Raw genomic sequence first — 16577 nt, forward strand, 5'->3', positions numbered from 1 at the left:
AATTTCATTAATAACAATATTGGATATTTGTATTTTATTATATATATATATATATATATATATATATATATATATATATATACCAGAGCTTATTTAAACAAACCTTCTCACGCGGCATAGACATTACTTTGTTTTCTGGTAGCAATAAACGCAACAATAATGCAAAGACCAGATTATTTTCCAGAGGTAAATTTATAAAGTTTCACTCCGGTTCTGGCGGCCCAGCCCCCGGGCCCAGGCCCTGTCTGGCTCCCGAGACTCCACGCTGGAGGCTTCTCGCTCAAGCCGCAAACCTTACAGGCTCCCCACGCTGCGCATGGGAATGTGCCCGGCCAAGCTGCCAGGCCGGGCTGCCCGGCCAGGAAGCTCTGTCCCACGCCATGGCGCATTTCTCGGTGCAGTTGGGCCTGCCAGGCAGACAGAACCTGAAGGCAGACCTAGACGAGCTTTTCACAAAACTAGAGAAGACTGGAAAGGGCTCTTTCTGCGATGTGCTCAAAGGCATTGGCAAACGCACTCAAAAGGTGGTTGCCATATAAATCATTGATCTGCAAGAAGCTGAGGATGAGATAGAAGGCATTCCACAAGAAATCACAGTGCTGAGTCAGTGTGACAACCCATATGTCACACTATCAAATACTATAGATCCTATCTGAAGGATAGGAAGTGGTGGGTAATAATGGAGTATGTTGGTGGCGGCTCTGCACTGGATCTATTAGAACCTGCCCCTTTAGATGAGACTCAGATCACCACCGTTTTGAGAGAGATCCTGAAGGGACTCGATTACCTGCACTCAGAGAAGAAGATCCACAGAGATATCAAAGCGGCCAATGTTCTACTGTCAGAACATGGAGAGGTGAAGCTGGCTGACTTCGAAGTGGCTGGCCAGCTGACCGATACCCAGATAAAGAGGAACACCTTCGTGGACAGCCCTTTCTGGATGGCGCCCGAGGTCATTGAACAGTAAGCCTACGACTCGAAGGCGGACATCTGGTCCCTGGGCTTCACGGCTATAGAGCTGGCGGGGGCGCTGGCAGCACTCCAAGCTGCATCCCATGAAGGTTCTGTTCCTCATTCCGAAGAACAACCCTCCAGTGGTAGAGGGAAGCTACAGTAAGCCCTTCAAGGAGTTCGTGGAGGCCTATCTGAACAAGGATCAGAGCTTTAGACCTACGGCAAAGGAGTTGCTGAAGCACAAGTTCATCATTCGCAATGCCAAGAAGACGTCCTATCTGACCGAGCTCATTGACAGAGGTGGAAGGCTGAGCAGAGCCGCGGCGACTCCAGCTCCAAGGACTCGGATGTGGAGTCAGGCGTGCGGCGCAGCACCATCTACCACGCGGAAGAGGCCTGCCCAGCATCTTGGACTCGGTGTGGCCCAGCGTGTGCAGCCAGTACAGAAATATTCCCCAGTGGTGGACGCACACCGTCCCACTGACTTTCCTTTGGCGTTCGGATTCTTTTTTCCCATTTTCTTCTTCATTCTCCTTTTTAAAAGTCAACAAGAGCCTTTGCCAGTGGTGTGACCAGGGACACCACAGGACGCTGGGCGTCCTCACTGCACAGGGGCTGCGTGAAGTCTCTCGGATGGGCGGGGAGGGTCCGCGCCTTCAAGTGATTGTTTTACTTTTAATTTTTTTTTAATTTTAACCATAGCGCACATATTCAAGGTAAGTAAAAACAAACAAACAAAACAACCCTGAAGTGTGTATTTGGGATTCTGATCAGGTAACTGAAAACGTGAAACCTCAGGTATCCTGCTTTCCATGGCTCGCTCCGCAGGGGCTGAGGCGCGCTCTGGTGGATGCGTGTACAGATTTGTATACAGCTCGATTTTACAGAACCGGCTGGAGCGCGCAGGCATCACTGAGCACCCACTGGCCGTGTGCTTCTGTAGATAGTGTCCGTGGAATAAATGTGCGACAGGCCATAATTTGAGTCTTACTGCCTTGCCTTTATTGCACATAAATTTTGAATTCTGTGATCAGTGATTTGGATTTTGTTTTATGTTTGCAGGGTTTGCCATTAATAATAATTAATGCCCATCTTGTGGAACACTCCTGTTTGTACCTCGACAAATGCAAATTTTCCTCATTTTCCCTTCGCCCTTTTGGTACACGTAGAAGTTGATTTCCTGTCTCATTGATGGTACTATTTCTTAGTGTTTGAATTGGATCATCTGTTGCCTCATGAAGGTTTGAGTTATTATTTTAAGTCTTTCCCAGATGGCGCGCTCTCCTCTCACCTCTGTTTCATCCCTGCCACTGCCCGACGTCCTGTCCTCCCCAACACAATTTCCGTTGCACCTTGTAGTGGAATCTGCATGTCATCTCACCTACCTAGAAGTGTCTGGATGCTTATATGAATACATTTTATCGCATAAAAAATTATAAAGTTTGTACTTGCTGTTTAAAAGGTTTTGTTCCATATTGCCAAATTGTTCACCATTTTATCAGCATATCACAGTAGTAAGTTCTCATATTTTTTAAACACTGGGACATGTAATTGAAATGTTAATAGTTTATAATTAAAATTTTTGAAAGACTTAAGTTAAATCAACACTCAAACTGTGAATGCCTGACTCCACAGGGTACCTCATCTCTTACCAAGGTACACCTAGTGTTTAATTTATAAAGATTCTATTTTATGAAACATCAGAGGCATTTTCAAATACATCACCCTTTGAATCTCAATTTTGCATCTGAGGACCATTTTACCTCACTTCATTCAAGGGCATATATTATAGAGCAGGGATGATGAACCTAGGGTACGCTTGCCCCCGTGGGCACACGGAAGCCTCTCTGTCAGCATAGGAGTCAAGTTGCCCCAGCATTGCTCCCAGCAGCTAAGCATCCAATAATAGTTGCTTTTTGCCCTAAACTAACATCTCAGTATTTGGGTTTAGTTATAGTATTGGCACTTTGCAGTAAGTATGTGGGTTTGGGGTTGCAGTTTGGGCACTTGGTTGCTGAAAGGTTCACTGACACTATTACAGACAACACCAAGGAATGTGATCCCCGCACTCCCAATACTCACAGTGTGTATTCTTTTCTTTGAAAAATCTCATTTAGTACATCTGATGTCACACAGGTCCCAGTGTACTCTTTACTGCCAATGAAAAATTAATTTAGTTTCTTAGGATGTGAGCTCTCAGAGGGCAGTTGGAGAAGACAGATGTGTCCTCTTAGTTCCTCTGACTTCCTAGGAAGTTAGTGTGGAGAGTCACAGTGTCTGTGCACTTTCAGGGATCGGTTCCTAATGTTTATTTTTGTTTCCCAATACATTATTGTACACACTACTTGTTTTTGTACAAGTGGTAGTTGTCGAGATTCATTACTACTTGTCTAGAGAAGGGGTAGACGGATTATTTATTTGTATTTTTCATTTGCCCAAAACATTGTACAACTTCTACCACTTGCATCCATTTATAAAATATTTTCTTCATATTGATGTTTTGTTGGTTGCTTAGTAGGATTCAGTGGAAATGCTATGTTGTAGATCATGGGTTTTGAGAATTCATAGTGCCAGCTGATCTTATTTGGTACTGAAATAATGTTTCAATAGAAAATTCAGTTACACATCACATAACTCAGTAGTGTCCCAAATTTTCTGATCAAGGAGATTATGGGGCCAAAGAGGAAAGTGATCGATGATGTAGAGTTTGCCTAAGGAGAGTCACATGGAGAGAAAACATTCTCTCAGGCTTTCACAGAGAACATATTGGCCAAGCAATGGCCGTGACTCATCCACATGCCTGACATTGACAAAGATTCCACAATCTGAGGTACAGGATCTCAGCATAAATCCTGAGGAGATTCCACTGACCTTATCAGATCCAAAAGCTACAGCTCTTGTTGCATAGGTCTTGCTTTATCTTGGTCTTAACCATGCAGAAGAAAAGTATAAAAATGAAGTATAAGAAGTAAAGCTATGCTGTTATGTTGAGCTGTAGGGGACTCAGGTCAACAATTTCTGACATTGCCAGTGAAGCAGAAGACCCAATACTATTATGGACTAGTGGACTGTTTTAGAATATTTTGCTGAGTTAACACACCTATAACATTCAAATAATTGAACTAAATAAAAAAAGGGGATACAGATGAATGTCCATTTTGTATCTGTGTATTCAAAATGGTTAAAGTAGATATATAGTTACATTCTCTTAATGAATAGCGGGATTTGTTCTAATAGTGTTTGTAAATAAGATATCATGTCCGCATTTTGTACAGCAATTAACCACTAGGAAGAATGTATGCAATGTGTTAATTATTGAAACTGTCCTACCAGTGTGGTTTGAAACTGTCTCATTGCTATTTGTTTCTCAGTAAAATTATGGGGAAAATAAACAAAAATAAAGAAAATTCAGTTACAATAAGCCTGACATAAGAACAATTTGGATTATGACAAGAATTTTAGTTTTAACTTATGACCATAACTTATGACCATCTTAAGTTATGGCTTAAATCCTGGCTGCTTATATTTCCAGATGGTCTTAGATACAGATTAACTCTTAGAGAGTCCTGGAAGGAACATAACAACATCCTTTCCTGTGTGGGGTTAACTGAGAAATCCTGGGCCAATGTCCCTCTAAGGACACTGAGATCTGCCTGTATAGGAGGGAGAATTTTAAGGCTTCCAAGAAGAGCCTGAACCTTCAGTTGAAAACCTGAGTTACAACCAGCTCTCAGGAATGAATAGAGTTCACAAGTCAAGGGTCCACTGTAGCTCATTAGTACTGGCCTGGAGATAAGTAGAAGTCCACTTTGACGGATGTTAGTTTTCACTAAAGCCTCAAGGAGTTAGCCACCTGAGGTTGCAAGAGAATGTAAAACTCAGATTTACAACCATAAAAATCACCAGTACAAGAGAAACAGTAGAAATAGATAACAGTATTAAAACTGTAAAGATTTCTAAAATGAACTTAGACCAGTATAAAATAAGGCTTCTAAAATATTTAATGAATTGAAAGATAGGTACAAAAATGAGTGTGAACTTCAAAATGGATAGATTTGGAAACTATGAAATAAACAATATGATTATAACTTTTAAAAATATAAAAAATAGATTAAATAGAAAAGAAGACAGGTCAAGGGAATATTATCAAACTAGAATATCTGAAGAAATAATCCAGAATATAAGACAGAATGACAAGGGGATCTATGATATAGTAGAAGCTGGTTTAGATATATGCAATGATGGAGGAGTTCTCTGGATTCCTAAAGAGATCCCCAGAAAAGAAAAATAGAATGTGGAAGAGGTGGTATGTAAAAACAAATGGCAAGAAATTTCCTGCATCAATGAAAATCACTTAAATTTCAGATATAGAACTTGTAAAGGTTAAATAACATAGATTAAAACCTAGAAAGTTCATAGTGGACCTGTAGAATTACTAAAGCACAGAAAAGACCTAAAATTCCCATTTGTGAATAAAAAAAACAAGTGACCTACAGAGAAATGAATAGTCTGATGGCTCATATTACAATGATCTAAGCTGGTATAGGGACATGTCAAACAAAATCTGCATGCAGAAAATAATTGTCTATTTAGATGCATACATTCAGAAAAGTGGTTTCCAAAGGTAAAACAGCCTGAAGAAAATTCATGACAAACGAGAACGATGTGTTAGCTATCCTGTGGTCAGAACAAAATACTTGGGCTGGGGAGATAGCTAGCAACATAAGTGCCTGCTTCACAAGTATAAGGTCCTCAGTTCGATCCCTGGTACAAAAAAAAAAAAAAAAAAAAAAAAAAAACCAACCTAAAATACCTACCATGCACTGCAGTCCTACTTTCAGTTTGACTCTTGCTTTAAGTAGATTCAGTCATATAAACTGGCTCCAAGGCAGAAACATGATAGGAGGGCAAGGTGGAGGAAAGCCACTTCATTAATGGTAGTCTGGAAGTTCAAAGCGAAGGGAGAATAGAGGGAGGGCAACATCCCCAGCAGAGCCATGAGTGCCCAGGGACACACTCCTTACAGCCAATCTCCCAACAGCCTACTTAGCAACGAACTCATCAATGGACAGTCCACTGAAGAATGCAGCATTAGCATGATCCATGACCTTCCAAAGCCCCACTTCACAAGGAATGAGAAATTTGGCGAACATTTTAGATGTAAACCACAACAAGCAGAGTTCACCACCAACAGTGTTACACCAAAAGGAATTTTGAAATGGGTTGTTCAGAGAAGGAGCAATGCCCTTTGCAAAGCAGAAAGATCTAAGCAAATATTGGCAATATAATTCAAGTACTAGTTGTGGGACTAATTAATCAAATTACTGCCTCCAAATAGTGTTGCTCAGAGAAGATGATTGGTCCTGATAAAGTTTTGAAATAATTTTTTGAAAGTTGCTATCATTAGGTTTTATGTTTGTGTTTATTAAAATCTCTAAAGCAATTGCTAAGATATAAAAGGAATGTAGGGGATACCATACCAGATTATTAAGTGGAAAATTTTAATAGGGTAAGTAGCAGTCAATAATAAAAATCACTATTAAAGACAATCAAGTGGATGAAACATGTAAAAAATGTGCTAAGTGAAAAATATAAACTAAAAGAGTGGAGTCCAGACATGGCGGCACATGCCTGTAATCTCAGCACTAGGAGGCTTGAAAACAGGAGGATCATTATGAGTCTCAGCTACACAGTGAAAACCTGGAAAAAATATATTTAAAAAACCTAAAATAGTAAATACATAATTACATTAAATATAAATAACTTAAACTTCTTAATAAAAGACAAAATGGGTTCAACTCAGCTTGAAAGATAGAATAAATTTTTAAATAAAAAAATTTCAAAATGTGATGCAAGTATTAATGAAAGAAATATAGAATAACTATTATTAGAAAAGCAAGATAAATCTGCAAGCAAAACCCAAAATGAAACAAAAACAACAAAGAAAAAGCATTTACTATCAAGTCAAAATATGCTGATAAAAGTTCAATTAATCAGAAAGATGTATAGTTCAATCCCTGGGCCTGCAGTGCTGGCCCTGCCCCCCCCCCAGGGCATGCTGAGACAGCGATGGAGACTGAGTGTGCTGGAGCGTGCCTGTAATCCCTCCACTTGGGAGGCTGTAAACAGGAGAATCACTATGAGTCCAATCTAGTAGTGAGACCCTGAACACCCTGTAGATCCTTCCCTAAAATAAAGGAAAAAACAAAGATGTAAAAATCCTAAGCTTTATCTAAAACCATTTCTTCAAAGTACATAAAGTTACAATTGATAAATCTACCACAAAAAGTGTTGTTGAGTGCATCACACTTGAAAACATCTCACTAGAGATGCAGGGATCAGGAGGAACTGAAGAACACAATGTGAACAATTTTTATAGATGACATATAGAGAATACCACCCCAAGGAATTAGAAGATATATTGGCAACACATCATTTGATCAAATCTGAGTGTCTATGACAGTAAGAAAAAAACTTGAGAATAAATCCATAAGTATTTGCAAAAAGATAAATAACAGAGGGGTGGAGATAATAAAATACTACAGAAGATATGGGAGCAAAAATAAACAAGACCAAATTTGTTTCCTGAAAATACCTCGAAAAAAGATCTTCTGCCAGGAGTACTGAGGAAAAAAAAAAAAAAAGAGGGGGAAAAGAACGATTAGAAAATGCAAAAAACCAACATAGTTCAAAAGGAAAATGGGAGGACACTGACAAAAGGCCTACCCCCAAAAAAACTTCTATATTGCCAAAATTGAGACCATATGAAATGTAAAAATCCTATAAAAATTATTGAAACATAATGAAAACATAATATACAAATGGTTTATATCATTGAAGATTTGAATCACTAGTTAATCTTCTCTTGAGGAATCACTGTTGCCACAGAAATTTTTTTGAACATTTTACCAAATCTTAGAATAAGCAAAAATTCAATCTTATGCAATTCTTCAAGACGAGAGGAAAAAATGAAGTCTATTCTCCAATTGATATTTTGAGGCAGACAGTGTAAGAAACAGTAATTATTGACTGATTTCACCATGAACTTAGATTTTTAAGATCCTAAAAGTGTTAGCAAGATGCATCTAACAATATATAAACATTGTATGGAAACCAAATGGCATTTTTAGGGGGACAAATCATATCCAAACCATAGCAGGTGGGGACTTGGATAATATGATATTTAAATATGTATGGAAAAACAATATGCTGGAAGAACCAAGATACTCAAGCCAAGGAAGAACAAGGACCTTGGAGGACCTTGAATTTATAATAAATTCTCACTTAGCAGTGACAACAATTAAGATTAATCTTTGGTATAAATGTTTAAAAATTAGGTCAATGGAAAAGGAGAGCCTAGTTTCAGACCCACAGTTTGTACAAGACAGCACCGGCATTAAGGTCAGTGAGGGAAAGGATTGACTGCACTATTTTGGACCAAGATGTTTCCTCCTTCGTAAAGAGAAGTTCCATCTCACTTTACCTGGTTGCTCCTGTCACAACATGGATCAAAAACCTATTTAAAAGTAAAATTTATAATTTTATGGAAGAAAAAAAAAGTGGATAATTTTTGTCTTTGATTAAAGATTTTGTAATGAAAACAATTAGAAAGCAGTGAAGAAAATTTGACTTTACAAAGTGATAAGCATTTCCTATAGTAGACATCAAAGTAAAAGTAGATCACAAATGATAAAAATACTGACAAATAATTATAATCTATAATACTCCTCAATGATATTGTACAAATTTATAAGTGAAGTACAAATAATGCCAAAGAAAGAATGAACTTTGTACATCATGTGAAGGAATACATGACTATCTAGCAAGGAAAAAAATTATTTCATTAGTAATGATGACAATGCAAATTTAAATAATGAAATGTCATTTATAGTTAACATATTGGTAGAAGTGAAAAGTATATAAATCGGTGTTAATCCCAGTACTCTAGAAGGCTGAGCAGCGGACAGCAAGCTACAAACTAATGTGGACAATTTAGTGACTTAGTGAGATTCTGTAGGTCCATGCAGAAGCCCTGAGTTAAATTCACAGTTCCTAATGTTGGTGGGAGTACAGGCTGATACTACCATTATGGAAATCAGTATGGAGATTCCTCAGAAAGCTAGGATTGGAGGTCCCATTGAAGCTAGCTATCCCCCCCTAGGTATTTTTCCAAAAGAACTGAAAACCTCATGCCATAATGATATATGTGCACCCATGTTTATAGCAACACAATTTTTCATAGGTAAATCTTGGAAACAACCCAAATGCCCATCAAATGATGAACAGATAAAAAAAAAGATGTGGTATTTTTGTACAATGGAGTATTACTCAGCTATGAAAATAAGGTAAGTTCAAAGCTTTTCTAGGTAAATGGATGCAGCTAGTGACTTTGTAGATAAGTGAAATAAATCAGACCACATGTGCAAACATTGTATTATTTTGTTAGTGTAAGAACCTGAAAGAGTAATGAAAATCTGAAAGGTGCAACAGTGACTGTGAAAGGGCAAGAAATTGTCCAATGGGAAGGAAAAACTTGGATGAGGAAAAGGACAAATGAAAGAAGGGAAAAATTTATTGAGGTATATATATAGAATAGTTTGGATAATTTGTTGATTTCTGCTTGTCTTTAAAAGGAGGAGTCTATATTGGATTATTTTGTTGAATTTATGCACCTACAATAGTTAAATGGCAATGGACTACCCATCTCTGACAAAACTAAGCAAAAAAGGGGATACAAATGAAGGACCAGTTTGTATCTGTATATACAAAATAGGATAGTTATACAGCTACTTTCTCTTAATTCAATCAGAAGAAAGATTTGTACTAATAGTGTTTGAACACGATATCATGTCTGCATCTTATACTATGAATAACCACTACAAAGACAACAATATGCAATGTATTAGTTATTGTAACTGTCCTACTAATTGGTTTTGAAACTGTCTCATTGCTATTTGTTTCTCAATAAAATTAATTTAAAAAGAAATATTTTCTTCCATAAAAAAGGAGTGAATGCTTAAAATTTTTCTTTTTACTCTGATTTTTCCCAGTTTTGAATTTCTTATAACTTCTTTGTTTTTGTTATTGTTTTATGTTCTTCAAATGAATCCACATTTATATCTGCTAATCTGAGCAACTAATGTGAAAATGGCATCATGTAATACAGCAACCATTGTTGAATTCCTATTGCTTTGTTTGGTGAAGTCTTGTAGCATTTCTAATGCTTTTTTCTATTTCATATTTCATATTCTTTAAAAATAAAAAGGTAAAAAAAGATAATAAACAAAAGTCTGCAATATCTTGGTAAGAAAGTGGAGAAATTGGAATTCATAAGATGTATATGAAAGTTAAAATAATTAGGACACATTCAGAAATTATTATTACATAATAAAAGACATGATTCCCCATAATCTAGTGGTATGCATTCAAGAGAAAAGCTATATGTTATACATATGTACCCAGAGACTTGCAAAAAATATGCATAAATATGTTGCTTATAATGGCAAGAAAAGTGGAAGACATCTTACACACCCACTGTCAGTAGAATGGATAAATGAATTTGGCTGCATTTATGATATATAATACAATAATATATAGCAGTGCAAATAGATATGCTACAACTACATACATCATCAGAAATCTTAAAAACGTAATATTGAGTGAATGAACCAAAGGAAAGCTTATGCCCAATATAATATCATTTATACAACAAAACATATAAAATCAAATATTACATTACTTATAATAAGCTATGGATAAGATAGAAGAATGATGTGGAGCACATGTAGAATGGTGTTTTACCAGCATGTGTGGTACCAATAGCAATGTCATCAGGAAGGTGGTCTTGAAAATAGCACTAACATTATTGTTAAGATCAACAGTGATTGTGTAGCTATTTGTTTCATTGCATTTTTTACTCAGAAATTATATTTTTCAATGAATGATTATTTCAAAAAATGGATAATTTACTGAACTTTGGAAGATTCTTTCAATAACTCGTTACCTATATTTTTGAGCTTCTATAGTATAAATTAGCTCTTTACACAATTTATTTAAGATGAAACTAACATGGATTCCACATGTAGATATGATTTTATGCTAGCAAATATGTACCAGCATTACAAACTCAAATGCAACACCACAGAATATACAAAATGGAGAAGGATTCCTTCTTGTCTGCGGATTCTTTCTCTGGTTCAGCTGAACCCCATGCTCTCTCTTGAGTGAGGTAATTTAATGATTTTCACCAGGTACATTTTTCTCCTTATTAATTTTATTGAGAAAGAAATAACAATGAGACAGTTTCAAAATCGATTAATAGGACAGCTTCAATAATTAATACATTGTATACTGTTGTCTTCATAGTAGTTATTCATAGTACAAGATGCAGACATGATATCCTGTTCAAACACTATTAGTACAAATCTTCTCATTGAATTAAGAGAAAGTAGCTGTATACATTTTGTTCCTTTTCATTTAGTCAGAAGCTTAACCTTTTCTTCTACCGTTTCTTTCATCAAGTTCTCTTTACCCTTTATTATTATTATTATTATTATTATTATTATTATCATTTTTGGCGGAACCAGGGATTGAACTCAGGCCCTTGCGCTTTCCAGGTAAGCGCTTATTCTGTTGAGCTGCCTCCCAGGCACCAACTCATCATTATTTAAAAATGAAGCGCCACATTTAGTACTTCTTTACTTTGTGAGGCATTTAATATGTCTTTTAATCTGTGCAAATATTTTAAAACTTAAAAGTATTATATTGTTGCTATGAACTTCACTGTAAGTTTTTATTTAGTTTTAGTAGCCCAACAGCCTTTTCTCTTAAAATATTAAATTCTCCCATACAATCGATTTTTAGTTTTCTTTTCTTTTTCTTTTTTCTTGTATTTTAGGGAAGAGTCTACAGGTTGTTCAGAGTCTCATTACTAGATTGGACTCATAGTGATCTGACTGTTTACAGCCTCGCAAGAGCTGGGATTAAAGTCACGGGGCACCATACCCAGTCCCAATTGCAGTCAGCATGCCCCAGGGGGCAGAGCCCACAGGCAGGCCTGGGGTTGGACCAGGCCCATTCACCTGCTTGCAGGCACTTTAGACCGCTGAGCTATTTGGCTGGTCCTTCGTTGTTTAATATTATAGAACATCAGGGTTTTTTCCCCACAGAGGAGGCATTTATCGAATTTTCTCAGAAACTGCTGTGTCTCTGTTGGTTGTGGTCACACGTAGTTCTCCACTGTCATGGCTCATATCTACAGTCTCCCAACAGCGTCAGGCAGTCATAGCTGGGAAGGTGACTGCATTACAGAGGCTTATGGGTGACCGGAACTTAAAAAAAGGTGGGTTCTGGCCAGAAGAGCTGAGTCTGTGGGTGTGGCCCAGAGTGGTTTGTCACCCTTCCCAGGTCCTCCCATGATGCTGTCTGCTTCCTTTCTGCCACGAAGTGAGAAGCCCTTGCATGCAGCTTCTGTCAGGAGCCTGCTGACCACACAAAGACTGATGATACTAAAATGAGAGCTAAAATAAATTTCTCCTCCTTTAGGTTATAAGTATCTGTTATTTTGTCCCAGTGGCAAGGAAAGTGACTATGGCATACACATAAATAAATTTTAAATGTACAAGTACAATCCTTTGTTCTAATGAGCTATTGAAAGAAATAAAAATGGACAACTAACCCAAAAGTGCCAGAAAGGCTGCCTGCAAAACAAAGATTACTAGCAGTTAAGTGCCTACAGAATGTTGACCAAACCTACCTTTTCATTCTCCCCTTGCTATATTTGTTGCCCAGTGACTGCCCTTCAGCTGTACTTAGTTTTACCATGCTAATCTCTTCTTCATATCGCTGAAATTATTAACGTCCTCCAGTATTAATCATGTTAAGCAAGTCATTAATATTAACAATAGCCAGTGAAACTAAGTGGACAGTACCATACACTCTTTAGTATATAATCCTGGCTACCATTTAACAACACATTTTATTGGCTATCATTATGCTTTAGTTATTACATTCAACAGTCATAATTTCCCAAACATGTAAGATTTTTCCATAGCTTCATATTTCATCTGATTTTACAATGCTGTGACTATGCTTTGACCCCACATGTTCCAGGTCTGTATTTCTGTATTCTACATTTAATAGTCACTGAGGTAGAAAAAGGTCCACATAAGAGGACCTTTGCTGGTCTACCTACTAGACAGAGGAAATATTTGTGGAATAAAGAAGTTTTGTTGGTTCCTTATCATACAATAGTGTGTGTGTATGTGTGTGTGTGTGTGTGTGTGCATACGTGCATGTGTGCATGCATGCGTGCATGCATGTGTGTGTATGTGTGTGTGTTTTATCTTTTTTGAAAGGGTTTCACTCTACAATTTTGGCTAAAATAAAATTAAAAAAAAAAGGGCTGGTGAGATGGCTCAGTGGTCTAAAGCACCTACTTAGAACAAGCTTAGCAAAGCACAGAGACCGCAGTTCAATCCCCCAGCACCACATGCCAGCCAGCCCCGCCCCCTGGTGAGCTGAGCTGGCCACACACACACACACACACACACACACACACACACACACACAAATAAATAAAATTTAAAAAAAATTTTTTGGCTGGCCTTGGACTCACATTGTAATGCAGGCTGCCCTTTACCTCACAGCAATCCTCCTGCCTCAGCCTCCAAGTGCTGGGATTACAGGCATGTGCCACCATGCTCGGAATTGTATGTGTGTTTATAGTTTAATTTTTTGTTGTTGTTTTAATGACATTTTAAAGTTTAGGCTTCATATTACTAATTAAATACTTTTAGACAAGTAATTTAATTTCACAGAATCATAGTGTCCACCTCTATAAAATATAGACAACAAGTTAGCCTAACTTACAGGAAGAGATTGCTAGGGATAAAATAAACATTCAGTTTATTACCAAATACAATATACACGCCAGATGTAACTATTATAAATGATACAATTCTCCATGAATGTTGAAATTGAAATTTCAGGTTAAACACCAACTCCTAAACTTCTATAAATAGTTTACAAAGGATATTTTTTCATCGCATTATTAGTTTTAGCATGTAGTCTAAGAAATAAGAGTAGAATCCCTATGAAGGAAGCTTCCTTATTTGCTGCACACAGCCTCTGGAAGACATTTTCAAATGAGTGACTATTGATAGCAAATGCAGCAATGAGTTGGCATAGGTTAAAAAACTGTCTAGATTGATTGAATGGATAGCCCTTTCAGTTTTTAAGAAAAGTAGAAGCATTTATTTAAGAAATTATCTCATAGCTAAGCATTTAATTAGGAAAGACTTGTCTTCATCAACCCTCCTCTCATTAACAGTGACTGAAATTTCATGAGATACTTGGTTGTGTTTTAAACATTTAATGGTCAGTAAAACATTATCAAAAACTGCAATTGGTCATTGTTAAGGTAATCACTATTCAGAGTGATATGCCTATTGAACATACATGTCCCTATGAAATGAACACATCACTCTTCTTTATGATACTGTATTTATAAAAATCTTAGATATTTATGTTGTTAAAATCTAGGGCACACACAACTAAAAATCAAAGTCAGGATAACTGAATCAGACTCCCCACATTGAATTGTGATTAATCCTGCAGTCAACTTTATTTTATTTGTTTATTTATTTTTTATGTATTTGATGTGGGGGTCTCACTGTGCAACTCAGACTCATAGTGATCCCCTTGTTTTCACTGCTGGGATTATAGGCATGTGCCAACATGCCCAGTCTTGGTGATTCAGTGTGCCCACAAGATAGGGATGGCATGACATGTTGTGCCAGGGATTGAATGCTGGTCCCTGTGCTTGCCTAAGCAGGAGCCTAGTCTGCTGAGGTATCTTGCCGGTCATACTTTTTTTTTTTTTTACCTTTCTGTGGTTCAGTATTCATGTATGAAGTGAGGCTAATATAGAACCTAACTTATTTGACTATTTGACAATTCACAACTAAATAAACATCATCCTTGTCAAAGTTTGTGGTTAATATAAATGACTCATACCTTGTTAGGAGGTACTGTTACTCTTAGGAATTTTTTTATTAGTAGCACATATAGGACATAATGCTTACATGCCTAGTGGGAAATTGGTATGTATATATAATACATCTTTATTTTTTATCCTATTTTCCTCCCTCCCAGGACCCATTTGTTGATCCCCTTCCATTATTTTGTTATATATTTATAGCACATAATGTTTACATTCTTTATGTTGAATTGGGGCACCTACATAATACATCTCAGGGAATTTGCAATTGCCGTTTTTATTGTAAGCATTTTCATATACCTTCTGAAGTTCAAAGAAACAGAGTTACACAAACACATACACACACCCCAAGTTTTCTAACATATACTTCATGGAGCCTTGCTTTGATATCTGCTTCTCAGATAGCAGTTTATGAAGACCTTCATCCACCAAATACTTGGAAGATTTTACTCCTCAGGGGTACCTATGTATTTTCAGACGATAGAACCAGATATCTTGGAGAAGGGAAGAACAGGAAGAGAGAAAATGGGTTATCCACAAGCCGATCTCTCATGTATTTCTGGACAGAAGGGCCTCGATCATGCATTAGAAGATGAGTACAAGATGCAACGAAACATAAGTTGCAATGGTATGTTAACTGCTCAGCTTTGTAACAATTTGTCACGCGGGTATAATCATTTTAATTGAAAGCAAGAGAGTTCATAATTTTCATTTAGTACCTTCTGGCTTTTTTAAAAATAAAAGTCTGCTTGTCTTTTTAAAAATGGGCTGCACTGATACATATTCATTTGTGGAATTCAGGAATCTGCAACAGTACACTCTGTTTACTGTTGTATCTTCCAGAAAGATGATTGGCAAAGAATTAATTGTTATATCTTCCTGATAGAAGAATGGTTTGTCCAGATAGTTGGCATGGCCCCATGTTCCATGAACTGAGAACTTGAGTGTAATATTAATTATATTTCTTATTCTCAGTCCCAATTTCCGATGTTAGATTTAGGAAAATTTATGCAATATCTAGTTGTTTTTTAACCGAATGTTATCTGAGGATTTTTTAAAAATCACACTTCACTCTAATTTTACTATTCCCTAGATAATATTCTGTATAATTTAGCCTTAGATAAAAGCAACCGTATGTTTGGAACAAACCTAATTCTATCTTTTGTTGAGCTGCCCAAATTAGTAAAAGCATTTTAATGGTACTTCTTAAGAGTAGTATGACTTAGGATACTGGAAGCTGCCTGGAATGTATAAAAAGGAGAATAATTTATATTTAATTGGCCCAAACCCACCTTTCTTAGGTCAATAAAAAGAGAAACCAGCAGCATTAATCAAGATAAAATTATCAGCTGATTAATCAGTGTTCTAATTACTGCATAGTTCTTTACCTTTTCCGTTTTAATTACTAAACCTCATTGTCTTTTCCATATGGCTAACATGCATTCTCAAGTGTGCTTTTTCTCCAAGCACAATCATTAAGGTAAAAATACACATTCTAGACATAAAATATCAAATGTAAGAAATTGTTGCTGCCTTTTAAGAATTTACCCAAAAGGCATAAATAAACTACTAGATTATATGAGAAAGAAATGAGAACTTCATAGATGTTTAAAAAAATGATGGT

The 16577-nt window shown here is 36.8% G+C and overlaps 1 pseudogene; it reads left to right on the forward strand.

Moving 5' to 3' along the window:
- The first annotated feature begins 380 nt into the window (after nt 1-380).
- On the forward strand, nt 381-1438 carry LOC101578006 (annotated as a pseudogene).
- The last annotated feature ends 15139 nt before the right edge of the window (nt 1439-16577 follow it).

This window comes from Octodon degus, unplaced genomic scaffold (assembly GCF_000260255.1).
Source record: "Octodon degus isolate 3935 unplaced genomic scaffold, OctDeg1.0 scaffold00078, whole genome shotgun sequence".
Taxonomy (NCBI): Eukaryota; Metazoa; Chordata; class Mammalia; order Rodentia; family Octodontidae; genus Octodon; species Octodon degus.